General features: G+C 46.0%; 1 long non-coding RNA gene across 2 annotated transcripts in view; it reads left to right on the top strand.

The window, feature by feature from the left end:
- LOC139268875 (uncharacterized) overlaps window positions 1–5,288 on the top strand; it is a 77,064-nt gene extending 71,776 nt beyond the window's left edge. For both annotated transcript variants that reach the window (XR_011594129.1, XR_011594130.1), the window contains 2 exons: window positions 73–180; window positions 4,738–5,288. This is a non-coding gene — a long non-coding RNA (uncharacterized lncRNA). The remainder of the gene's footprint in view (window positions 1–72; window positions 181–4,737) is intronic.
- Window positions 5,289–26,195: the final 20,907 nt, after the last annotated feature.

Genomic DNA, 26,195 nt, shown 5'->3' with positions numbered 1-26,195 from the left:
GGGAGCGCTGTGCTGTTTGAATTGTTGTATTTTGGATGAAACATTAAACTGAGGCTCTGTCTGTTTGCTCAGGTGGACGTAAAAGACGGCATAACACTATTTTGAAGAAGAGCAGGGAGTCCCCCCATTGCCCTGGTCAACATTTCTCTCTCAATCATCATCTCCAAAAGCAAACTAAAGGTTTGTGGGGCTGGGGGAGGTTAAAGAGATCAGGGGGGAGGGGGTGGGGGTGAGTTCATGGAGGGATTTAAACACAAAATGAGAATTTTAAAGTGAAAGTGTTGAGACCAGGAGCCAATGTAGGTCAGCAAGACCAGGGATGACAGATAAGCAGGACATTTTTTTTCATTCACTGGATGTGGGCATCGCTGGCAATGCCAGCATTTATTGCCCGTCCCTAATTCCCCTTTGATCCAACTGGCTTGCAAGGCCATTTCAGAGGGCAGTTACGAGTCAACCACATTGCTGTGGGTCTGGAGTCACATATAGACCAAACCGGGTAAGGACGGCAGATTTAATTTCCTGAAGGACATTAATGAACATAAGAACATAAGAATTAGGAGCAGGAGCAGGCCATTTGGTCCCTCAAGCCTGCTCCACCATTCAGTGAGATCATGACTGATCTTCTATGTCAACTCCACTTTCCTGCACTGTCCCTATATCCCTTGATGCCCTTAATATTCAAAAATCCATCGATCTCTGTCTTGAATATATTAGTCGGGAAATTGTGTTGGGGAAATTGATGGGATTGAAGGCCGATAAATCCCCAGGGCCTGATGGACTGCATCCCAGAGTACTTAAGGAGGTGGCCTTGGAAATAGCGGATGCATTGACAGTCATTTTCCAACATTCCATTGACTCTGGATCAGTTCCTATGGAGTGGAGGGTAGCCAATGTAACCCCACTTTTTAAAAAAGGAGGGAGAGAGAAAACAGGGAATTATAGACCGGTCAGCCTGACCTCAGTAGTGGGTAAAATGATGGAATCAATTATTAAGGATGTCATAGCAGTGCATCTGGAAAATGGTGACATGATAGGTCCAAGTCAGCATGGATTTGTGAAAGGGAAATCATGCTTGACAAATCTTCTGGAATTTTTTGAGGATGTTTCCAGTAAAGTGGACAAAGGAGAACCAGTTGATGTGGTATATTTGGACTTTCAGAAGGCTTTCGACAAGGTCCCACACAAGAGATTAATGTGCAAAGTTAAAGCACATGGGATTGGGGGTAGTGTGCTGACGTGGATTGAGAACTGGTTGTCAGACAGGAAGCAAAGAGTAGGAGTAAACGGGTACTTTTCAGAATGGCAGGCAGTGACTAGTGGGGTGCCGTAAGGTTCTGTGCTGGGGCCCCAGCTGTTTACATTGTACATTAATGATTTAGACGAGGGGATTAAATGCAGTATCTCCAAATTTGCGGATGACACTAAGTTGGGTGGCAGTGTGAGCTTCGAGGAGGATGCTATTAGGCTGCAGAGTGACTTGGATAGGTTAGGTGAGTGGGCAAATGCATGGCAGATGAAGTATAATGTGGATAAATGTGAGGTTATCCACTTTGGTGGTAAAAACAGAGAGACAGACTATTATCTGAATGGTGACAGATTAGGAAAAGGGAAGGTGCAACGAGACCTGGGTGTCATGGTACATCAGTCATTGAAGGTTAGCATGCAGGTACAGCAGGCGGTTAAGAAAGCAAATGGCATGTTGGCCTTCATAGCGAGGGGATTTGAATACAGGGGCAGGGAGGTGTTGCTACAGTTGTACAGGGCCTTGGTGAGGCCACACCTGGAGTATTGTGTACAGTTTTGGTCTCCTAACTTGAGGAAGGACATTCTTGCTATTGAGGGAGTGCAGCGAAGATTCACCAGACTGATTCCCGGGATGGCGGGACTGACCTATCAAGAAAGACTGGATCAACTGGGCTTGTATTCACTGGAGTTCAGAAGAATGAGAGGGGACCTCATAGAAACGTTTAAAATTCTGACGGGTTTAGACAGGTTAGATGCAGGAAGAATGTTCCCAATGTTGGGGAAGTCCAGAACCAGGGGTCACAGTCTGAGGATAAGGGGTAAGCCATTTAGGACCAAGATGAGGAGAAACTTCTTCACCCAGAGAGTGGTGAACCTGTGGAATTCTCTACCACAGAAAGTAGTTGAGGCCAATTCACTAAATATATTCAAAAGGGAGTTAGATGAAGTCCTTACTACTCGGGGGATCAAGGGTTATGGCGAGAAAGCAGGAAGGGGGTACTGAAGTTTCATGTTCAACCATGAACTCATTGAAGGGTAGAAGGGCTGAATGGCCTGCTCCTGCACCTATTTTCTATGTTTCTATGTTTCTAACAACTGAGCCTCCACAGCCCTCTGGGATAGAAAATTCCAAAGATTTCCCACCCTCTGAGTTTCTCATCATCTCAATCCTAAATGGTCGACTCCTTATTCTGAGACTGTGACCCCTGGTTCTAGACTCCTCAGCCAGAGGAAACTAGTCTTGCTTACTTTGGAGGCAGTTCAGAGAAGGTTCACAAGGTTGATTCCAGAGATGAGGGGGTTGACTTATGAGGAAAGGTTGAGTAGGTTGGGTCTCTACTCATTGGAATTCAGAAGAATGAAAGGTGATCGTATCGAAATGTATAAGATTATAAGGGGATTTGACAAGGTGGATGCAGAGAGGATGTTTCCACTGATAGGGGAGACTAGAACTAGAGGGCATTATCTGAGAATAAGGGGCCGCCCATTTAAAACTGAGATGAGGAGAAATTTCTTCTCTCAGAGGGTTGTGGATCTGTGGAATTCGTTGCCTCAGAGAGCTGTGGAATCTGGGACATTGAATAAATTTAAGACACAAATAGATAGTTTCTTAAATGATAAGGGAATAAGGGGTTATGGAGAACGGGCAGGGAAGTGGACTGAGTTCATGATCGGATCAGCCATGATCGTATTAAATGGCGGAGCAGGCTCGAGGGGCTTAATGGCCTACTCCTGCTCCTATTTCTTATGTTCTTATGAAACATCCTCCCTGCATCTACCCTGTCAAGCCCTGTAAGGATTTTGTATGTTTCAATGAGACCACCTCTCATTTTAATAAACTCTAGAGAATATAGCCCTTGTCCCAGGGATCAGTTTGGTGAACCTTTGTTGCACTCCCTCAATGGCAAGTATATCCTTCCTTAGGTAAGGAGACCAAAACTGTACACAATACTCCAGGTGCGGTCTCACCAGGGCCTTATATAATTGCAGTAAAACGTCTTTACTCTTATATTCAAATCCTCTTATAATAAAGGTCAACATACCATTTGCTTTCTTAATTGCTTGGTGTACCTGCATGTTAACTTTCAGTGATTCGTGTACAAGGGCAGCCAGGTCCCTCTGAACACCAACATTTCCCAATCTCTGACCATTTAAAAAATATTCTGCTTTTCTACTTTTCCTACCAAAGTGGATAACTTCACATTTCTCCACATTATATTCCATTTGCCATGTTCTTTCTCACTCACTTAGCCTGTCTATATCCCCTTGAAGTCTCTTTGCATCATCCTTACAATTTACATTCCCACCTAGCTTTGTATCATCAGCAAACTTGGATATATTACATTTGGTCCCCTCAGCCAAATCATTGATATAGATTGTGAATAGCTGGAGACCAAGCACCGATCCTTGCGGCACCCCACTAGTTACAGCCTGCCAACCTGAAAATGACCCGTTTATTCCTACTCTCTGTTTTCTGTCTGTTAACCAATCTTCAATCCATGCTAGTATGGATCCCATAAGCCCTAATTTTGTTCAATTACCTCTTGTGTGGCACCTTATCGAATGCCTTCTGAAAATCCAAAGACACCACATCTACTGGTCTCTCCTTATCTATTCTGTTAGTTACAACCTCAAAAAACTCTAACAGATTTGTCAAACTTGATTTCCCTTCAGTCCCATTAATTTCTCCAATACTATTTTTTTCCTAATCCTAATTTTTTTCAGTTCCTCATTCTCGCTAAACCTTTGGTTCTCCACTATTTCCGGGAGGTTTTTCGTGTCTTCTTCCATGAAGACAGACACAAAGTATTTGTTTAATTTCACTGCCATTTCCTTATTCCCCATTATAATTTCTCCTGTCTCAGCCTGTAGGGGACCCACATTTACTTTTGGTAATCTTTTCCTTTTTACAGTCTGTTTTAATGTTGCCCACTTGTTTACTCTCATTCTATTTTCCCTTTCTTTATCAATTTCTTAGTCATCCTTTGCTGAATTTAAAAATCATTCCAATCCTCAGGCTTACTGCTCTTTTTTGGCAATATTATAAGCCTTTAATTTAATACTATCTTTAACTTCTCTTATTAGCCAATGTTTGCTAAGCCAATTCAAAGGGCAGTTATGAGACCACATTGCTGTGTGGTCTGGAGCAGATGGGTTTTTATGACAATCATCACCATTACTTATGGCAGCTTTTTATTTCAGCTTTATTTAATTAACCGAATTTAAATTCCCCATCTGCCGTGATGGGATTTGGACTCATGTCTCCAGATCATTAGTCCAGGCCTCTGGTCCAGTCCAGTAATAACCACTGTGCTACCGTACCCCTTAAATGGTGTGGGATAGGAAAAGGGCAGCAGAGTTTTGGATGAGTTGAAGTTTACTGAGCGAGAAGTATTTCAAGTAAGTGATTAGCTGTGAAATATTTTGGGACATCAAAAGGATGTGAGAGATGCTATATAAATGCAAGTTATTTCTTTATTACCTCCTTAGTTCTGCCTCAATCTTGCAAACAAAGACAGATGCAAACTCATCTGAATTTATCCTCTTCACTGAAACTCAGCTATGTTCCCTGTATGAAACCCTGCTAGCTTGGATTGGATTTAGCTCCTCCAGCTATGTAAGACCCCCTCCCCTCCCCCCCGCCAGATCAAACCTTCCTCAGTGGACAACCATCAACCGCCTCAGAACCGATCATGGTAGATGCTGCCACCTTCTCCATAGATGGAAAAGTAAAGCCTCCCCATCACGAGCTCCTGGCCAGACCCTGGGGCACATCATTGAGCACTGCCTTCAGAGGAACTTCGCAGGCAGCTTACAAGATATCCATGCTGTTACACCGGAAGCTTTGGCCTAGACATCTGACTTAGATATCGGCATTTGATTTGCTTTTTGCTACTACCACATGAAAGAAGCAGGGATTCCCAGAATAACTGAAAGTATTCATGCAGTTGTAATGATTAAGGAAACTGAAGAAACATTTTCATTTTGAAACAAGGTTCTTCTGTAAAAATGTAAACTGCAAATAAAGTCAGTCACACAAAGGGAGCCTGGCTTATTCATGGCTACCTGCCGTCTGATATTAGGACCCTTCATGTCTGTCTAATGTCTAATAAAACAGCAGCAATCCCCTGTGAAGAGCAGGAAGGAGTGAGTCAGAGCAGCAGCCTCGATGATACTTTGCTGCGTTGCTCGCCTTGTCAGATTTAATTTGTCAACGGGCTGAATAACTAATTTTGGCCCTCGGAGCGGGTCAAACAACAGACTTTCAGAGATTATTATGCATGACAGCTCCACCTAAGCCTGCTGGTTCCTCACCCATCGCTCTGGATATTCAGTGTCCAGAGCACAGCTGTCTGAACCTAGGCCTCCGATTTTTAACTCTGGGATGTTTTAACTCTTGGGCACTTATTTAAATCCGGCCGAAGTGGATGTGTTAAAAAGGAACTCTGCTGGCTTTTGAGCAAATGTCTCAATTGAGCAGGTTAAAATCAGCAATGGTCTGCTCTCAGGGGTGCCCGGATGGGTAAGTAACCCAGGCGATTTCAACTGATCCGCTGGGTGGGTAGGGTTTAGAATCGACCACTATATCTCCATGGGGGAGGAGAACAGCAGCACAAGGGCTGAGGTCAGGAGTGTGCGCGTGTGAGGGAGGGAATGATGCGTTGTACTCTAGAAGGGAGGGAGGCAGCATCTCATGGGTGATGCATCTCTGTCTGGCCTTATCCAAGCACCTTACTTCAGGTGAAATTACATCGCCAGATTCCCGCCATCCTAAAAAAGAGCAACATGAATGGTATGGAATTACCATCAGGAATCAGAGCCCCCTCCCAGCACAAAGTCACAATCCTCCCAATAGAAGCCCCAGACCCCGATATTAATGGGGAGCCTGAGAATGGCAGGACGTCACTAACATCGTGTGGCTTTACCTCCCGCCAGACCGCTGGCCAAATGAACAGACTGGCCGCAGGATGGGAAGGAGCACCAGCGGCAGGAGGCTGCTGCCGGGGACCCTTGGGCCCAGACCCCAACAATCAGGAAGTGGGTAAGGGAGGGGAAGGAAGATCGTCAATCGGGGGTGGGGGAGGGGGCAGGCCGAAAGCTTCCTCGAGGGGCCCTGGGGGGGTGGGGGGGCGGAGGCATTCCTGTTCCTCCTGGCCCACAAGGAGAACTCAAACGGTCGCTTAGCTCGTGGATCTGACAGTGGCCCGCCTCCCTTTCACTGCCGAGTTTCCCGAGCCCTGGGAAACCGCACAACTTCATTTAAAATCGGGCTCCCAATTGCACTGTGGCTCAATTTAAATATGTTAATGAAGCGCCCCACCTCTCCGCAGTGAGACACTCGGATGTCCCGATATCCACCGCTGTAAAAACGTCAGTGAGCGTGTGCGCCATGGGTTGGGAGTCACGTTCCGTGCATTTCACTTTCCAAATCCCCCAACCTTCTAGCGCCCATCATGGGGGGGGGGTTAACATTGAGCCCCTAGAATCAGAACAAGCGCCTGATAGAAAATCAGGTACCAATACCCACTCAAGGTCGAAAATCAGGAATCCAGGCTGTGACTATCTCTGTGGTTACAGAAGGCCAACAGAAATGGCCATTTTTCAACTGTTTCACTAGTCCACTACCAAAGTTACGGCAGGCGATTGGGAAAACTACTGCAGGATTTCCAAGCAGAGTTATAGTGTTGGTGGTGGGAGGACTTTGGTCAGGACAATCGGGGAACTTCCTGGCTCCTCTTTGATTGCTGTAGTGGGATCTTTTGTACTTCCACTTGAACAGGCAGATGATGGTTGGGGGGGGGTGGAGGGTGGGGGGGGGGTGGAGGGGGTTCAGTTCATCTCACCCAAAAGACGGCACCTCCGGCAGTGCAGCACTCTCTCAGTATGGCATTGAAGTGCAAACCTAGACTATGTGCTCGGGCCCATGATAGGACCTGATCCCATGACCTTCTGACACAGAGGCAAGAGTGCTACCAACTGTGCCAAACTTGACACCAGCTTGCGGAGTTGGGGGATGGATGTGGAGTTGTTTGGCATCAATGGAGACCCAAACATTTCCTACTATCGGAGATTCCTTTGCTGCTATGAAATCCAATTGGAGAAATGTTCCATTCACCTTGGACTTCAGGGGCATAAAAAAACCTACAAGAATTTCTCTTTATTAAATTTCAATGCTAGATCTTCCATCCTTCTCTTCGACTTAAACTGAATCTTCAAACTGATGGCAGGGAAATGGACACTTGGCGTTCTTGTAGAGAAATATGGAACGAGGCAGATAAATCATAAGTTAATCATTTCAATTTAAACTGCAGTGAGATTCAATTTAATAAATCTCATTTAAAAATAAAGCAAAATGCCTCATTTTAATTCGCAAGGAGAACCTGCAGCTTGTTCCTTTAATCTGCATATTGCTTCACTCGGAAAGTTCAGGGAGCGAGCCTTGTGACATATGAAAGAAGTGACACTCACAAAACTCCACGCCATTAGAAGATTTCTCTTTTTAAAAGGCTTCTTGATTTTACAGAGTCATGTTGCAAGCAGAGCCTGCCGTGTGTGATAACTGGCTGGCTCTGTCAGACTTCATGTAGAGGTCAAGAGGTCAGGTGAGCAGGAGCCTGAGGGGGCCGTCAGCATGCAGCAGGGGAAAAAATACAATCAACAAATCCAAAGAGATGGCTGATGTCAAGCAGATTACAGAGGCGACATTCTGTTACTGGATTTGAATCGCGTGTGCAGAAATGGGCTCTTTCTTGGACTGAATCTCAAACAGCAGGCAATTGGGATTTGCAGAGTCCTTAACTGTAGCATATCCCGTCATTGTTAAGTCCAGTCACTGGGAATCACATCAGAATTAAAATATTTGCAGTGGTTAGATTTAAACCCTGATGCGGCAACAGACTGTCTTCCAATATTCTACTAATTTTTTGTGGCCTCAGACGAAAGCTGTGTTTACATTGCTCTCTTCCCCACCCCCCCCCCCCCACCACCTCTCCCCACCTGTCTACCCCTCCCCCACCCCTCTCACCCCAACCCTTCCCCCCACCCCTCCACCACCAACACCCCACCCCAATCAATTTCCTCTGGTCCTCTCTTGAAGACACAAACTTGTGCTGGTGGTCCAATTCCATATAGGAACATAGGAGCAGGAGTAGGCCATTCAGCCCCTCGAGTCTGTTCCACCATTCAATGAGATCAAAACTGATCTGCAATCTAACTCCATATACCCGCCTTTGGTCCATATCCTTTAATACATTTGGTTAACAAAAAGCTATCAATCTCAAATTTAAAATTAGCAATTGATCTAGCATTAATTGCCGTTTACAGAAGAGAGTTCCAAACTTCTACCATCCTTTATGTGTAGAAGTGTTTCCTAATTGCACTCGTGAAAGGCCTGGCTGTAATTTTTAGACTGTGCCCCCTAGTCCCAGAATCCCGAACCAGTGGATATAGTTTTTCACGGGCAGTGACTACGCTCCGCGGACTTTCTGGCAGTGATCACTGGACAGCAATCAGGACTGGGAACTGTGGCTGATTTGTCCTTCTTGCACCAGTTTTAGCTTCCAACCTGGTGTCCAGGCTGAAACCGGTGACCTTAAGCACAGACCTGCTTCAAACGTGGGGTTGTCTCACTCTGTACGGCTCAATGCATGAGGTGGCCCATGGGATAGGCAGTATATGGGGACAAGTTCTATGTTATGACCCTCAGGTCAAGTTATCATTTAAGTAGATATTGGGAAGTAAATGGTGTCCTGGTCAATATTTATCCCTCAAACAACATCAGTAAAAAAAAAATCATCTGGTTATTATCACATTGCTGTTTATGGGAGCTTGCTGTGCGCAAATTGGCTGCTGCATTTTCCACATTACACTTCAAAAATATTTCATTGGCTGTAAAGCTCTTTGGGCCATCCTGAAGTTATAAGTTCTTGACCAGAAAACAATGAGGGAAAAAGCCCACGCATGGTTCCTACTTCTGACTGCTCACCAGTGGCTCAGCTTTACCACATACTCACTGTTAGAATATTTTTAAATGGTTTCAATAGTCAAGTATCCCAGCCTGCTTTGCTTCAGTATTTTAGCCAGAGTGAATCTTGGCCCTGCGTGTGAACAAAGGAAGCTAAGAGATGGAGAATGGTGAAGTATCTAAAACTATAACTCTCATGCTCTCATGTCAAGAGATGGCCCTTTGCTAGATAAGGAAGTTGATTGCTGGGAGACCCACTAAAGCATGGCGGAGAAGCATGGCACGAATACACAACCTAATTTCTCTTATCTGGAAGGAGGAGAGCATGCCAGGAGATCTCAGGGACGGCGTAATCATGACAATCTTCAAAAAAGGGGACAAGTCCGACTGCAGTAACTACAGAGGAATCTCCTTGCTGTCGGCCACAGGGAAAATCATTGCAAGAACTTCCTCAATCGTCTTCTCCCTGTGGCTGAAGAGCTCCTCCCAGAGTCGCAATTGGATTCCATCCAATAAGGGGTACAACGGACATGATCTTCACCGCGCGACAACGACAAGAAAAATGCAGGGAACAGCACCAATCCTTGCACATGGCCTTCTTTGACCTCACAAAGGCCTTTGACGCCATCAACCGTGAGGGATTATGGAGCGTCCTCCTCCGTTTCGGCTGCTCTCAAAAGTTTGTCACCATCCTCCGTCTGCTCCACAATGACATGCAAGCCATGATCCTGACCAATGGATCCACCACAGACCCAATCCATGTCCGGACCAGGATCAAGCAGGACTGCATCATCGCACCAACACTCTTTTCGATCTTCCTTGTTGCAATGCTACATCTCACCCTTAGCAAAAGCTCCCCGCCGGAGTGGAGCTAAATTATTGAACAGATGGGAATCTGTTCAACCTCCGCCATCTCAAGGCCAGATCCAAGGTCACCCCATCTTCTGTCATTGAACTACAGTACGCTTGCGTCTGAGCATATTCGGAGGCTGAACTCCAAGCCATCGTCAACACCTTCACCGAGGCACACAAAAGTATGGGCCTTAGGTTAAATATCCGTAAGACAAAGGTCCTTCACCAACCTGACCCCGCCACATAGCACTGCCCCCCGGGTCATCAAAATCTACGGCTCAGCCCTGGACAACGTGGACCATTTTCCATACCTTGGGAGCCTACTATCAGCAAGGGCAGACATCGATAACGGGGTCCAACACTGCCTTCAATGTGCCAGCACAGCCTTTGGTCGCCTGAGGAAGAGAGTGTTTGAAGACCAGAACCTCAAATCCGGCACCAAGCTCATGGTCTATAGGGCAGAAGTGATACCCGCCCTCCTACATGGCTCAGAGACCATAAACAGCAGTCACCTCAAAGCGCTGAAGAAGTACCACCAGCGCTGCCTCTGCAAGATCCTGCAAATCCATTGGCAGGACAGACACGCCAATTTCAGTGTCCTCGCTCAGACCAATATCCCCAGCATCAAAGCACTGACCACTCTCGGTCAGCTCCGTTGGGCGGGCCACATCGTCCGCATGCCCGACACGAGACTCCCAAAGCAAACGCTCTACGCGGAGCTTCGACACGGCAAGCGAGCCCCAAGTGGGCAGAGGAAATGCTTCAAGGACACCCTCAAAGCCTCCTTGATAAAATGTAACATCCCCACCGGCACCTGGGAATCCCTGGCCCACGACAGCCCAAAAGTGGAGAAAGAGCCTCTGGGAGGGCACTGAGCTCCTAGAGTCCCATCGCCGAGAACAAGCAGAAACCGAGCATAGGAAGGAGCATGCGTCAACCAAGGCTCCCCAATCACCCTTTCCCTCAACCACTGTCTGCCCCATCTGTGAGAGAGACTGTCACCTGAGAACTCACTTTTAGAGTGGAAGTAAGTCATCTTCGACTCCGAGGGACTGCCTATGATGATGATGATACCCAACATGAGAAACTGCTCTTGTTTGTAGGATTTGACGGCACCATCCAAAGCCATAAATAAACGAGTACTTGAGAGGTACAATCCATTTCTCCAGCCAAGGTAAGAAATGGAAGCATAACCCATCCAAAGTCAGCTCACAGCACGAGCATGATGGAGTAATTTATGACTCGAAGATAAGAACAGAGATGCATACGTGCAGCCTAAGTCAGCCGAATAGTATAAAGATAGAGCATTCCCCTTTGAAAGTTAGAAGTCTCGGCATGGCGGAAGTCCACAGCTGAGCAGGCAGCCAAGAGAGTTGGGTTTGATCAATCCGGGGTAGAGAGACCAGTTTGTATTACTAGAGAGTTGGGTTTGATCAATCCGGGGTCGAGAGACCAGGTTGTATTACTAGAGAGTTGGGTTTGATCAATCCGGGGTAGAAAGACCAGTTTGTATTATTAGAGAGTTGGGTTTGATCAATCCGGGGTCGAGAGACCAGGTTGTATTACTAGAGAGTTGGGTTTGATCAATCCGGGGTAGAGAGACCAGGTTGTATTACTAGAGAGTTGGGTTTGATCAATCCGGGGTCGAGAGACCAGGTTGTATTACTAGAGAGTTGGGTTTGATCAATCCGGGGTAGAGAGACCAGGTTGTATTACTAGAGAGTTGGGTTTGATCAATCCGGGGTAGAGAGACCAGGTTGTATTACTTGCTTGACATTTTCTTGCTTGTCATTTACTATAATCTGAAGACAGTTGTATTATAACACTCGCCTCATCCGGCACTTTAACAAAAAACTGTTTTCCTTCCTTTCAGGTGTCAAGGATCATAAACTTCAACAACTCTTGGACACCACTGTCCCTCCGGAACCTTCTTCCCCTTCACTTTCCTCTGATCCCATCCCTTCTTCCAATCCCGCCCCCCCCCCCCACTCATCCCCCTCCCCCCGTGTTTTTACTATCCTCCCGACCTTTCCCTCTCTGACCCCGAACGATCAGTCCTCAGCAAAGGCCTGAGCTTCATCCCCTTACGCCCCCACCTCAGTGAATTTCGAGCTCGGCACAATGCTGAGCTCTTTTTCCATCGCCTTCCCCTCCGTGGAGGGGGATAGCAGCAGCGCCTGTCACCAATTGCTTTTCTCCCTCAGGAAGGATATATTGGCCTTGGAGAGGGTGTAGAGTGGCTTCACCAGGATCATACCAGTGGTGGGGACTAACAGCGTTAAAGTATGAGGGCAGGTTGCATTCCCTTGAGTATAGAAGTTTAAGGGGTGATCTAATTGAGGTGCTGAAGATTATTAAAGGAATTGATAGGATGGATAAAGAGAAACTATTTCCTCTGGTGGGAGAATCTACAGCAAGGGGACATAACCTTACAATTAGAGCCAGGCTGTTCAGGCTGTTGAGGGGTGATGTCAGGAAGCACATCTTCACATAAAGGCTAGTGGGAATCTGGTACTCTCTCCCCTAAAAAAGATGCTCAGGCTAGATCAATTGAAAATGTAAAAACTGAGATTGATAGCTTTTTGTTAGGCAAGGGTATTATGGGTTACGGAACCAAGGCGGCAGAATGGAGTTAAGATACAGATCAGCCATGATCTCATTGAATGGTGGAACAGGTTCAAGGAGCTGAATGGCCTCCTCTTGTTCCTATGTTCCCTAACCCAGGATGGTTGAAGCTAATTATAGCGTTCCCTACTTCTGCCTTTCGCACAGAGCGGGAATAAAATCTGGGACCATCCCAGTCTGTAATCATTCAGTTTCACAGTACAGTATTGCCTTTACCATCTGAGCGTGTGAGATAGTTCCGTTACAAGATTAGGAACAATACAGCAATAGGGACTAGAAATGTTCTTACCCATGATGTCATATGGAACATCAATCAATAGGTCACCAAGTCCAACTGCAAATGGTTCCGCCCACCAAGGCAATCCGAGGCAGCTGACAGCAGCGTACGCCTGGTAGATAATGATGGGATAGAGGAAGACGATGTGGAGCGGCAGACGTTTACCTGCAATTGGAATAAAACAGCTTAGTTCACTTTTAATAGAAACCGTGGTCCTGGATGACCAGGCATGTCCTTCGGGGAGATTGGTCGTAGCGCCAGAGAAACTGCGATAATTGCTGAGATGCACCGTTTGCATCGTTTCTTCAGGGGCTCCCCCAACCTCCCACATAGACACAGCGAGAGGCCAGGCCGATTCCCATGCTCCAGTGTCCGTCACACTTTGGACATGTAACTGTGGCATATGCAAGTGATTTTAAGAAAGACTTGCATTTATATAGCGTCTTTCACGACCAACGGACGTCCCAAAGCGCATTGCTGATAATGAAGTACATTTCGGTGTAGTCACTGTTGTAATATAGAAAATTTTATTTAATGACAGAACCGCACACGTTTCTCGCACAGGGGGAGGCCACGTGTCGGCTCTTTGACCCAAAGCCAATCCCACCGTTCCCTGCTTGTTGTGTCGTGTTTTGTTACTGGTTGGACTCGCTCCGAGACCAGCATTTCCTACCTCAGGGGTGTTTTATCAAATAGCACAGCTCTCGGGCTCCCAATCGCGCTACGCACGGTAAATGTGGTAACTTGCGAAATTTGTCATGGGATGCAACTCTGAGCCTCTCGTCTCAACTACAACACCATAGAAATACCTAAAATAGGAGCTGCAAATATTTCCACGTGCAGATTAAGTCTATTGGGGTCGATTTCCAACTTGCTGCCTGCCTGGGTGTAAAACTGGCGAAGTGGTTCAGCCACCTGTCACAGAAACCACCCGCTTTTCATTTTCACTGAATTCCACAGAAATGAAGGTCGGGCGGTTTCTGTAATGGGCGGCTGACCCACAGCACCAGTTTTACACCCGGGCAGGAAGTTGGAAATCTACCCCGTTGTATTGTACAATTACAGCACAGACCAGTGAGCAGTGGTGGGCACAGAACTGACCCTAGTGCCACAGCTGTCAGAGGCAGGTCACCGTTGACAAATGTCTTGCCCTGCTCCAGGTATCCAATTAAAAACAAGAGCATTCAAAGTGGCGAAAACTAGTGGGAGGACAGAAGATTGGGAAGGTTTTAAAAGCCAGCAAAGAATGACTAAACAAATGATTAAGAAAGGGAAGATAGACAATGAAAGTAAACTAGCACGAAATATAAAAACAGATAGCAAGAGTTTCTATATGTAGATAAAAAGGAAAAGAGTGACTAAAGTAAATGTTGGTCTCTTAGAGGACGAGACCAGGGAATTAGTAATGGGGAACATGGAAATGGCAGAAACTCTGAACAAATATTTTGTACCAATCTTTACGGTAGAGGACACAAAATATATCTCAACAGTGGATAGGCAAGGGGCTATAGAGGGGGAGGAACTTAACACAATCACAATCACTAAGGAGGTGGTACTTAGTAAGATAATGGGGCTAAAGGCGGATAAATCCCCTGGATGTGATGGCTTGCATCCTAGGGTCTTAAGAGAAGTAGTGACAGGGATAGTGGATGCATTGGTTGTAATTTACCAAAATTCCCTGGATTCTGGGGAGGTCCCAGCAGATTGGCAAACTGCAAATTTAACGTCCCTATTTAAAAAAGGAGGCAGACAAAAAGCAGAAAACTATAGACCAGTTAGCGTAACATCTGTCGTTGGGAAAATGCTGGAGTCCATTATTAAGGAAGTAGTAGTAGGACATTTGGAAAAGCAAAATTCAGTCAGGCAGAGTCAGCATGGATTTATGAAGAGGAAGTCATGTTTGACAAATTTGCTGGAATTCTTTGGGAATGTAACGAACAGGGTGGATAAAGGGGAACCAGTGGATGTGGCGTATTTGGACTTCCAGAAGGCACTTGACAAGGTGCCACATAAAAGGTTACTGCACAAGATAAAAGTTCACGGGGTTGGGGGTAATATATTAGCATGGATAGAGGATTGGTTAACTATCAGAAAACAGAGAGTCGGGATAAATGGTTCATTCTCTGGTTGGCAATCAGTAACTAGTGGAGTGCCACAGGGATCAGTGCTGGGACTCCAAATATTTACAATCTATATTAACGACTTGGAAGAAGGGACTGAGTGTAACGTAGCCAAGTTTGCTAACGATACAAAGATGGGAGGTAAAGCAATGTGTGAGGAGGACACAAACAATCTGCAAAAGGACATAGACAGGCTAAGTGAGTGGGCAAAAATTTGGCAGATGGAGTATAATGTTGGAAAATGTGAGGTCATGCACTTTGGCAGAGAAAAAAAATCAAAGAGGAAGTTATTATTTAAACGGAGAAAAATTGCTAAGTGCTGCAGTACAGCGGGACCTGGGGGTACTTGCGCATGAAAAACAAAAGGTTAGTATGCAAGTGATCAGGAAGGCCAATGGAATCTTGGCCTCTATTGCAAAGGGAATGGAGTATAAAAGCAAGGAAGTCTTGCTACAGTTATACAGAGTATTGGTGAGGCTACAACTGGAATACTGCGTACAATTTTGGTTTCCATATTTACGAAAGGATATACTTGCTTTGGAGGCAGTTCAGAGAAGGTTCACTAGGTTGGTTCCGGAGGAAAGGTTGAGGAGGTTGGGATTCATTGGAATTCAGAAGAATGAAAGCGTAATGTATAAGATTATGAGGGGGCTTCACAAGGTGGATGCAGAGAGGATGTTTCCACTGATAGGGGAGACTAGAACTGCGGGGCATAATCTTCGAATAAGGGGCTGCCCATTTAAAACTGAGATGAGAAATTTCTTCTCTCAGAGGGTTGTAAATCTGTGGAATTCGCTGTCTCAGAGAGCTGTGGAAGCCAGGACATTGAATACATTTAAGACAGAGGTAGACAGTTTCTTAAACGATAAGGGATTAAGGGGTTATGGGGAGCAGGGAGGGAAGTGGGCCTGAGTCCATGATCGTATTAAATGACGGAGCAGGCTTGAGGGGCTGTATGGCCTACTCCTGCTCCTATTTCTTATGTTCTTATGTTCTTATGGATTCCCTTAGGTCAGACTTTATCTTCACTTCCCAATAACAAATGACAGGATAGTGTGGTGTGAGGTGTAACAATGGTAGCCCTCTGCTATAGGAGCTGGTCACTGTAAACTCCATGTGCACTTCTCCCATCTTCTAAAGGGCAGATCTGATGAGCCCTTTGATTAGACGGCACCAATGAAAAATCACAAAACTGGTTTATTTTGCAGTTTACACTCGACTGAGCAGCATAATGAATGCTGAATTTGAAATTATTCTATAATGCTTCCCATAAAAGGCAAAACAAAAAACCATACCATAGTAGAGAAAATCCCAAGAAAACTACTATGAAATCAGGGACAGTGACTCAATAAAATTAACATAAGTAAAATAGCAATAATGAAGAAAATAATGGCGCTAAAGAGTGACAAATCCCCAGGGCCAGATGGGTTCCATCCCAGGGATTTAAAGAAAATAGTTGGACAAATTGCAGATGCCCTAACCATAATCTTCCAAAGTTCTCTCAATTCAGGAACCGTTCCTTTAGACCATTCCTAACTAACAGAGAACAGAGAGTCGGAATAAGTGGTTCATTCTCTGGCTGGCAACCAGTAACTAGTGGGGTGCCTTAGGGATCAGTGCTGGGACCCCAACTATTTACAATCTATATTAACAACTTGGAAGAAGGGACTGAGTGTAACATAGCTAAGTTTGCTGATGATACAAAGATGGGAGGAAAAGCAATGTGTGAGGAGGACACAAAAAATCTGCAAAAGGACATAGACAGGCTAAGTGAGTGGGCAAAAATTTGGCAGATGGAGTATAATGTTGGAAAGTGTGAGGTCATGCACTTTGGCAGAAAAAAAATCAAAGAGCAAATTATTATTTAAATGGAGAAAGATTGCAGAGTGCCCCAGTACAGCGAGACCTGGGGGTACTTGTGCATGAAACACAAAAGAATAGTATGCAGGTACAGCAAGTGATCAGGAAGGCCAATGGAATCTTGGCCTTTATTGCAAAGGGAATGGAGTATAAAAGCAGGGAAGTCTTGCTACAGCTATATAAGGTATTGGTGAGGCCACACCTGGAATACTGCATGCAGTTTTGGTTTCCATATTTACGAAAGGATATACTTGTTTTGGAGGCAGTTCAGAGAAGGTTCACTAGGTTCATTCGGAGATGTTGGGGTTGACTTATGAGGAAAGATTGAGTAGATTGGGCCTCTACTCATTCGAATTCAGAAGAATGAGAGGTGATCTTATCGAAACATTTAAGATTATGAGGGGGCTTGAAAAGGTGGATGCAGAGAGAATGTTTCCACTGATGGGGGAGACTAGAACTAGAGGGCATGATCTTAGAATAAGGGGCCGCCCATTTAAAACAGAGATAAGGAGAAATTTCTTGTCTCAGAGGGTTGTAAATCTGTGGAATTCACTGCCTTAGAGAGCTGTGGAAGCTGGGACATTGAATAAATTTAAGACAGAAATAGAGAGTTTCTTAAACGATAAGGGAATAAGGGGTTATGGGGAGCGGGCGGGGAAGTGGAGCTGAGTCCATCATCAGATCAGCCATGATCATATTGAATGGCGGAGCAGGCTCGAGGGGCCGTATGGCCTGCTCCTGTTCCTATTTCTTATGTTCTTATTGGAAAATTTCACATGTCACTCCACTACTTAAAAATGGGGAGAGAGGGAAACCAGGGAATTATAGACCAGTTGGCCTACCATCTATTGTCAGGAAATTTACCAGAGTCTATAATTAATGTTAGGATAGGGTGACTGAACACCGTGAAAATATTCAGCTGCTCAGAGAGTCAGCATAGATCTGTGAAAGGTAGGTCATACCTGAGAAACCTGATTGAATTGTTTGAGGTGATTAAAGTAGTGGACAGAGGAACGTCTATGGATTTTATTTATATGGACTTCCAGAAGGGATTTGATAACGTTTCTCATAAGAGACCATTAACTAAGGTTGAAGCTCATGGAATTGAGGGCAAATTATTGACCTGGTTGGGAAATTGGCTGAGTGACAGGAGACAGAGAGTAAGGATAATGGGCAGGATGTGACTAGTGGTGTCCCGCAGCGATCTGTGTTGGGGCCTCAACTATTCATTATATTTATTAATGACTTAGATGTTGGCATAGAAAGCCACATATCCAAATTTGCAGATGACACAAAGATAGACGGCATTGTCAGCAGTGTAGATCAAAGCATAAAATTACAAAGGGATATGGATAAATGAAGTGAATGGGCAAAACTGTGACAATTGGATTTCAATGTAGGAAAATGTGAGGTCACCCACTTTGGACCTGAAAAGGATAGAACAGGACACTTTCTAAATGGTGAAAAACTAAAAACAGTGGAGGTCCAAAGAGACTTGGGGATCCAGGTACAGAGATCATTAAAATGTCATGAACAGGTACAGATAATAATCAAAAAGGCTAATGGGATGCTGGCCTTTATATCTAAAGGAATAGAATACAAGCACTGCTTAGACCATACCTGGGGTATTGTGAACAGGAGGGGTATATTGGTCTTGCAAGAATGCAGCGTAGGTTTATCAGAATGATATCCAAACTCGAAGGGTTAAATTACGAGGGGCGATTACACAAATCAGGGTTGTATTCCCAGGGTTGAATTTAGATGGTTAAGAGGTGATCTGATCGAAGTTTTCAGGGTATTAAGGGGAACAGATCGGGTATATGGAGAGAAACTATTTCCACTGGTTGGGGATTCTAGGACTAGGGGCATAGTCTAAACATTAGAGCCAGACCTTTCAGGAGTGAAATTAGGAAACACTTCCAAAGGGTGGTAGAAGGTTGGAACTCTCTTCCGCAAACAGCAATTGGTGCTAGATCAATTGTTAATTTTAAATCTGAGATTGATGGATTTTTGTTAACCAAAGGTATTAAGGGATGTGGAGTTAGGTCACAGATCAGGCATGATCTTGTTCAATGGCGGAGCAGGCTCGAGGGGCTAAATGGCCGACTCCTGTTCTTATGTTCCACAGTATCCCTGTGAGTGAGCTCAATTTCCTTTCTGGTCAGCATTTTCTCTGAATGGGACAGTCTCTATCTTAAACATTGAAGGAACTGTTCTCTCAAATCAGCCTTGTACAGCTGGCTTGCACCATGCTTCTCTGTTCTTTATTCCCGATCTGAACATGGATTTGTCAGTTTGATGTCTGATACCTTCCCTGTCCGGGGGTTGGCCAGTCGGGCGGCCAGTTAAACTTGCTACTGCCCTATTTAGGGCAATGTTCTCTGGCATCTAACCCCAGCTGAGCTTAAATGAACAAGGCCATCCCAACAATAACAGGTGAGTGTTGTGTATCTGTAAAGCATGCACTCCCATGTTCCGCCACCAGGGAGTGCATCCCCTGAAGTTCCAAGGGATCCCAGCATCCCTTGGGAGCACTGTATATAAGCCGGCCCCTAAGGCCTGTTCCTCACTCTGGAGTGTCTTAATAAAGACTGAGGTCACTGTTACTTTAACCTCCCTATGTGCAGTCTCATCTGTGTTAGGAACACAATAACTGGCGACGAGTATACGAATCCAATGCAAAGATGCAGCAAACTGTGGGCATCCTGGAGAAGTTCTCGGAGGGTGAGGACTGGGAAGCCTATGTGGAATGGTTAGACCAGTACTTTGTAGCCAACGAGCTGGACGGAGAAGGAAGTGCTGCAAAAAGGAGAGCGGTCCTCCTCTCGGTCTGCGGGGCACCGACCTACAGCCTCATGAAGAATCTTCTGGCTCCAGTGAAACCCACAGATAAGTCGTATGAGGAGCTGTGTACACTGGTTCGGGAGCATCGTAACCCGAGGGAAAGCATGCTGATGGCGAGGTATCGGTTCTACACGTGCCAGCGATCTGAAGGTCAGGAAGTGGCAAGCTACGTCGCCGAGCTAAGGCAACTTGCAGGACAATGTGAGTTTGATGGCTAACTGGAGCAAATGCTCGGAGATTTTTTGTACTGGGCATTGGCCATCAGACTATCCTATGAAAACTTTTGAATGTAGAGACACCTACCCTGAGTCAGGCCATTGCGATAGCACAGGGGTTTATGTCCACCAGTGATAACACAGAAGTGCAAGCAATGTTCATAAATGTTCAAACTTTGTTTGCGAGTAGAAATGTACAGGGCAGAACCCACGAGTCTGCAACTGCCAGCAGGCCTCATGTGACCCAGATGACTCAGAGTCCCCAACAAAGGATGCATGCAAGGCAATTCACACCTTGTTGGCGTTGTGGAGGCTTCCATTCAGCCTATTCATGCCACTTCAAAGGGTATGTTTGCAAGAGCTGTGGAACAATGGGGCACCTCAAATGAGCTTGCAGAGGAGCTGCTAGCTCTGCAAAACCTGCTAATTACCACATGGCAAAGGAAGATCGGTCCATGGTGGATCAAAGCAATTTTGAGACTCAGAGAGAGGAGGCAGATGCTGAAGTACACGGGGTGCACACATTTTTGATGAAATGTCCACTTACAATGCTAAATGTAAAATTGAATGGCTTACCCGTAGCCATGGAACTGGACACTGGCGCTAGCCAATCCATCATGAGTAAAAAGATGTTTGAGAGACTGTAGTGCAACAAGGCACTCAGACCAGCTCTGAGCCCCATCCACATGAAACTGAGAATGTACACCAAAGAGCTTATCACTGTCCTAGGCAGCGCCATGGTCAAGGTCACCTACGAGGGCACGGTGCACGAACTGCCACTCTGGATTGTCCCGGGTGATGGCCCCATACTGCTTGGAAGGAACTGGCTGGGCAAAATCCGCTGGAACTGGGATGACATCTGAGCGCTATCACATGTCGATGAGGCCTCATGTACCCAGGTTCTTAACAAATTTCCTTCCCTTTTTGAGCCAGGCATTGGAACTTTTTCCGGGGTGAAGGAGTGGATCCACTTGGTCCCAGAGGCACGACCCATTCGCCACAAGGCGTGAGCGGTACCTCACATGATGAGGGAGAAAGTGGAAATCGAGCTGGACAGGATGCAACGCGAGGGCATCATCTCCCCAGTGGAATTCAGCGAGTGGGCCAGCCCGATTGTTCCAGTACTCAAAAGTGATGGCACGGTCAGGATTTGCGGCGATTATAAAGTAACTATTAATTGTTTCTCGCTACAGGACCAATACCCGCTACCTCAGGCAGACAACCTATTTGCGACGCTGGCAGGAGGCAAGACGTTCACCAAGCTCGACCTGACTTCGGCCTACATGACGCAGGAGCTGAAGGAGTCTTCGAAGGGCCTCACCTGCATCAACACGCACAAGGGACTGTCCATCTATAACAGATGCCCGTGTGGAATTCGGTCGGCTGCAGCGATCTTCCAGAGAAACATGGAGAGCCTATTCAAGTCGGTACCACTTATTGCTCACAGGTCGGGACACTGTCGAGCACCTACAAAACCTGGAGGAGGTCCTCCAGCGACTGGATCGCGTAGGGCTGCGGCTGAAGAGGTCGAAATGAGTCTTCATGGCAACAGAAGTGGAGTTTTTGGGGAGAAAGATCGCGGCGGATGGCATTTGGCCCACAGACGCTAAGACAGAGGCTATCAGGAATGCACCCAGGCCACAGAATGTCACGGAACTGCGGTCGTTCCTGGGACTCCTCAACTATTTTGGTAACTTCCTACCGGGTTAAGCACTCTCTTAGAGCCTCGACATGTGTTATTATGTAAAGGTGAGAACTGGATATAGGGAAAAAAACCAAGTAATTGCTTTTGAGAAAGCCAGAAACATTTTATGCTCCAACAAGCTGCTTGTATTGTATAACCCGTGTAAAAGACTTGTGCTAGCATGTGATGCGTCGTCGTACGGAGTCAGGTGTGTATTACAACAAGCTAATGTTGCGGGGAAGTTGCAACCTGTCGCCTATGCCTCCAGGAGCTTGTCTAAGGCCGAGAGGGCCTACAGCATGATTGAGAAAGAGGCATTAGCGTGTGTGTTCGGAGTAAAGAAAATGCATCAGTACCTGTTTGGCCTCAAATTTGAGCTGGAAACCGATCACAAGCCCCTCATATCCCTGTTCGCTGAAAACAAAGGGATAAATACTAATGCCTCAGCCTGCATACAAAGGTGGGCACTCGCGCTATCAGTGTATAACTATACCATCCGCCACAGGCCAGGCACTGAGAACTGTGCGGATGCTCTCAGTTGGCTACCATTGCCCACCAAGGGGGTGGAAATGGCGCAGCCTGCAAATTTGTTGATGGTGGCGCAGCCCGCAGACTTGTTGATGGTCATGGAAGCATTTGAAAATGATAAATCACCTGTCACAGCCCACCAGATTAGGACTTGGCTCAGCCAAGATCCTCTGCTGTCCCTAATAAAAAACCGTGTACTGATGGGAGCTGGGCCAGAATCCCCATTGAAATGCAAGAGCTAATCAAACCATTCCAGAGGCGAAAGGACGAGCTGTCCATTCAGGCAGACTGCCTGTTGTGGGGTAACCGCGTAGTGCTACCCAAAAAGGGCAGGGAGACGTTCATCTCGGATCTCCACAGCACACACCCGGGTATAGTAATGATGAAAGCGATAGCCAGATCCCACATGTGGTGGCCCGGTATTGACTCTGACTTAGAGTCCTGTGTACAGCAATGCAGCGTGTGTGCTCAGTTGAGCAACGTGCCCAAAGAGACACCACTAAGTTTGTGGTCCTGGCCCTCCAGACTATGGTTGAGGATCCATGTCGACTATGAGGCTCCGTTTCTCGGTAAAATGTTCCCGGTGGTGGTGGATGCTTTTTCAAAATGGATTGAAGCACTGCCACCGCCACTATTGAAAGCCTGAGAGCCATGTTTGCCACCCATGGCCTGCCTGACATACTGGTCAGTGACAACGGGCCATGTTTCACCAGTGCCGAATTTAAAGAATTCATGACTCGCAATGGGATCAAACATGTCACCTCGGCCCCGTTTAAACCAGCCTCCAATGGGCAGGCAGAGTGGGCAGTACAAAGAATCAAACAGAGCCTTAAACGAGTCACAGAAGACTCACTCCAAACCCGCCTGTCCCGAGTACTGCTCTGCTACCGCACGAGACCCCACTCGCTCACAGGGGTGCCCCCGGCTGAGCTACTCATGAAAAGGACACTTAAAACCAGACTCTCGCTGGTTCACCCCAACCTGCATGATCAGGTAGAGAGCAGGCGGCAGCAACAAAATGTAAACGATGGTAGCGATACTGTGTCACGGGAAATTGATCTGAATGACCCTGTGTATGTGCTAAACTATGGACATGGTCCCAAGTGGATCGTGGGCACAGTGATAGCTAAAGAAGGGAATAGGGTGTTTGTAGTCAAACTAGACAATCGACAAATTTGCGGACCATACGAGGCTGTGGTTCACAGGCTGCCTTGAACAACCCACAGCAGACACCACCTTTTTCGAGCCCACAACACACACCCAAAGGATCAACGACACCACGCCGGACCAGAAAATCGAACCCATCACGCCCAACAGCCCAGCAAGACCAGGCTCACCCAGCAGCCCTGCAGGGCCAACAACACGCCAGCCCAGCGAGGGCACAGCCAACACACCAGAACAGACATTTGTACTGAGGCGGTCCACCAGGGAAAGAAAGGCTTCCGACCGCCTCACCTCATAAATAGTTTTCACTTTGACTTTGGGGTGGAGTGATGTTGTGTATCTGTAAAGCATGCACTCCCATGTTCCGCCACCAGGGAGTGCATCCCCTGAAGTCCTAAGGGATCCCAGCATCCCTTGGGACACTGTATATAAGCCGGCCCCTAAAACCTGTTCCTCACTCTGGGGTGTCTTATTACAGACTGGAGTCACTGTTACTTTAACCTCCCTATATGCAGTCTCATCTGTGTTAGGAACACAACAGTGAGGATGATCACTGGGATATTAATAAAGTTCTTAGGCCTCGACAATTTAGTTGGATTGTAAATCACATCTCCCAGCCCTGCTGTTCGAACATTTAATCCCTTAAGACCAAAATTTTACTTCATATTTTAATATAAATCATACTACGATCTTTTTGTGGAAAACACAGTCCGAAATCTTGAACTGTAGCACTCATTCACACCTGCTTATGAAAGATATAGTCAGTTCTACTCAGCGGCTCATTCTATATTACTGATCCCAAGCAGCAGAAATGGTTTCAAAAAATAATTACACGCCTTTCTGGAAGGACAAGGGATACAGGAATATGATGAGAAGGCAGAAAGAATGGGTTTGTGATATGTTAGAAGGGGCTTGTGGGCCCATGTTCCTATTGATTGTTACACACTTGTGTATCCTCTTTTCCAGAGTTCGTGGCTCGTGATTCATTTCAGTGTTGATATGCATGATTTTCTTTCTTCACTTACCCAGAAGCATCACCGAGCTCTGCGCGTGCCAGAAGTTATCCACATCAGGCAAGAAGTAGGAAACAGCCTCTGTCGTCATGCCATGAATAATGGTGGCCAACCATAAATACCTCCACCTGTTGAACACAGAAACCAATAAGAGAATCACCAGCACGTGTGTGCCATGACTAGTGAGTGGGCTGTGTATGGTTAAATCACTTTTGAGTTAGCAGAATCTGAATTAAACAGCACTCCAACTACCAATATATATTTTGCGTTTCATGCAGTCCTTGGACCATAGCCGCCAGACAAAAATTTTGCTTTAAAAAAAGAGCAGGACTGGGATATCCTAGGACCGGAGTAATGTGGAAACACACTTCACTTTGGCAGCACCGAGTGATTTGCTATAATTCTGCCACCCAAAAGCTGTTGATTGAAAAGGGAGGCAGACCAGATGTCACTGTTTCCTTCACCTTCTCGCTTCTCTGCATCGCCTCTCTGCTGCCAGTGAGCAATAAACCCCGAGCATTGCAGCCATTGTGACGTCCTCACACCTGCTTGTGAGAGATTGAAGTCAGAGTGCTCGGTGGTGAGAGGATGAGGGGAAGAGGGGAGGGAAACAGAAATGAAGAAGGAAGGTGAGAGAGACAGAGTGAAATTGGAGAGAAATAGAAGTGAAGGAGACACCGAAGATCATATTGAAGGAGGAGAGACAGAGAGAGACAGACAGAAATGAAGGAGACACAAACTGAATGATAGAGAGCAGAACAGAACTGAAGGAAAGAGACAGAATTGAAGTAGTAAGGGGAGACAGAAATGAAGAAGGGAGAGACAGATAGGCAGGAGTGATGTAAATTCATAACACTTTCTGCATTTGAATGAAGATTTAGCCTATAAATCAGTTTTTCTTTACTCCCTTGCTTGTCATAACAAAATATCTGAGCACTTCCAATGTGGACCAAGTGTCGAGGACAGCAATGCTTTGGACCAATATGGTTGAGTATAAACTGCCCTCTGAAATGGCCCAGCAAGCCATTCAAGGGTAATTAGGGATGGGTAATAAATACTGGCGTTGCCAGCAAAACCCACATCCGTGAATTAATTTTTTTTAAATGATAAAGATGTGGCCTATTTCCAAACTATAATAGCAGGGGATGATTGGGATTGATTGGTCAAATTGTCCTATTTCTCAACCAGGGACGGTCACTGCTGAATCTGCAGCTTGTACCTGGATCACAGTGTTGCTCAGCCATAGTTTGCCTACCCTGGAGGCCTGCCCCTCCTTCCCATGACCCCCATCTCAACAATACTGAACGGAAATCCCCTGTGCCAAAGGCTGGAATTTTGTCAGTAAATGTTTGGCAAAATCATGGATTAGTCAATGTAAAAAGTCAAATGTCGTGGAAATCATAATGAAAGCACAGTCATGTTTGTGGTAACCAAACTATCTTAATTTTGCTATTTTTCTTTGTTTTGCTCCTTCACATCAGTGCCTCTTCACACTCACTTATGTCTCTCTCCCCTCCCTTATTTCAGTCTGTTTTTTCCTTCTCTTTTTCTCTCTCCTCCATCTCTCTCCTCTGTTTCATTCTCCTTTCCCTTCACTTCTCTCTCTCTACTTTTATTTCCATCTGTCTTTTTTTTCTTCATTTCTTCCTTTTTCTTTCTCTCTGCTCTTTTACTCTGTTTAAAAAATTTCCCTTTCTCTTTCGCTTTTTTACTCTTCTGTTTATTACATCTTCCTGTTCTCTGCAGCTGCAGCTGGTGAAGGGCTGCAGCATCGGGCTGAGTCAGTTCAGGGGGACGTCATC

The sequence above is a fragment of the Pristiophorus japonicus genome, chromosome 8 (genome assembly GCF_044704955.1).
Source record: "Pristiophorus japonicus isolate sPriJap1 chromosome 8, sPriJap1.hap1, whole genome shotgun sequence".
Lineage (NCBI taxonomy): Eukaryota > Metazoa > Chordata > Chondrichthyes > Pristiophoridae > Pristiophorus > Pristiophorus japonicus.
This window is presented reverse-complemented; position numbering and strand designations above follow the sequence as displayed.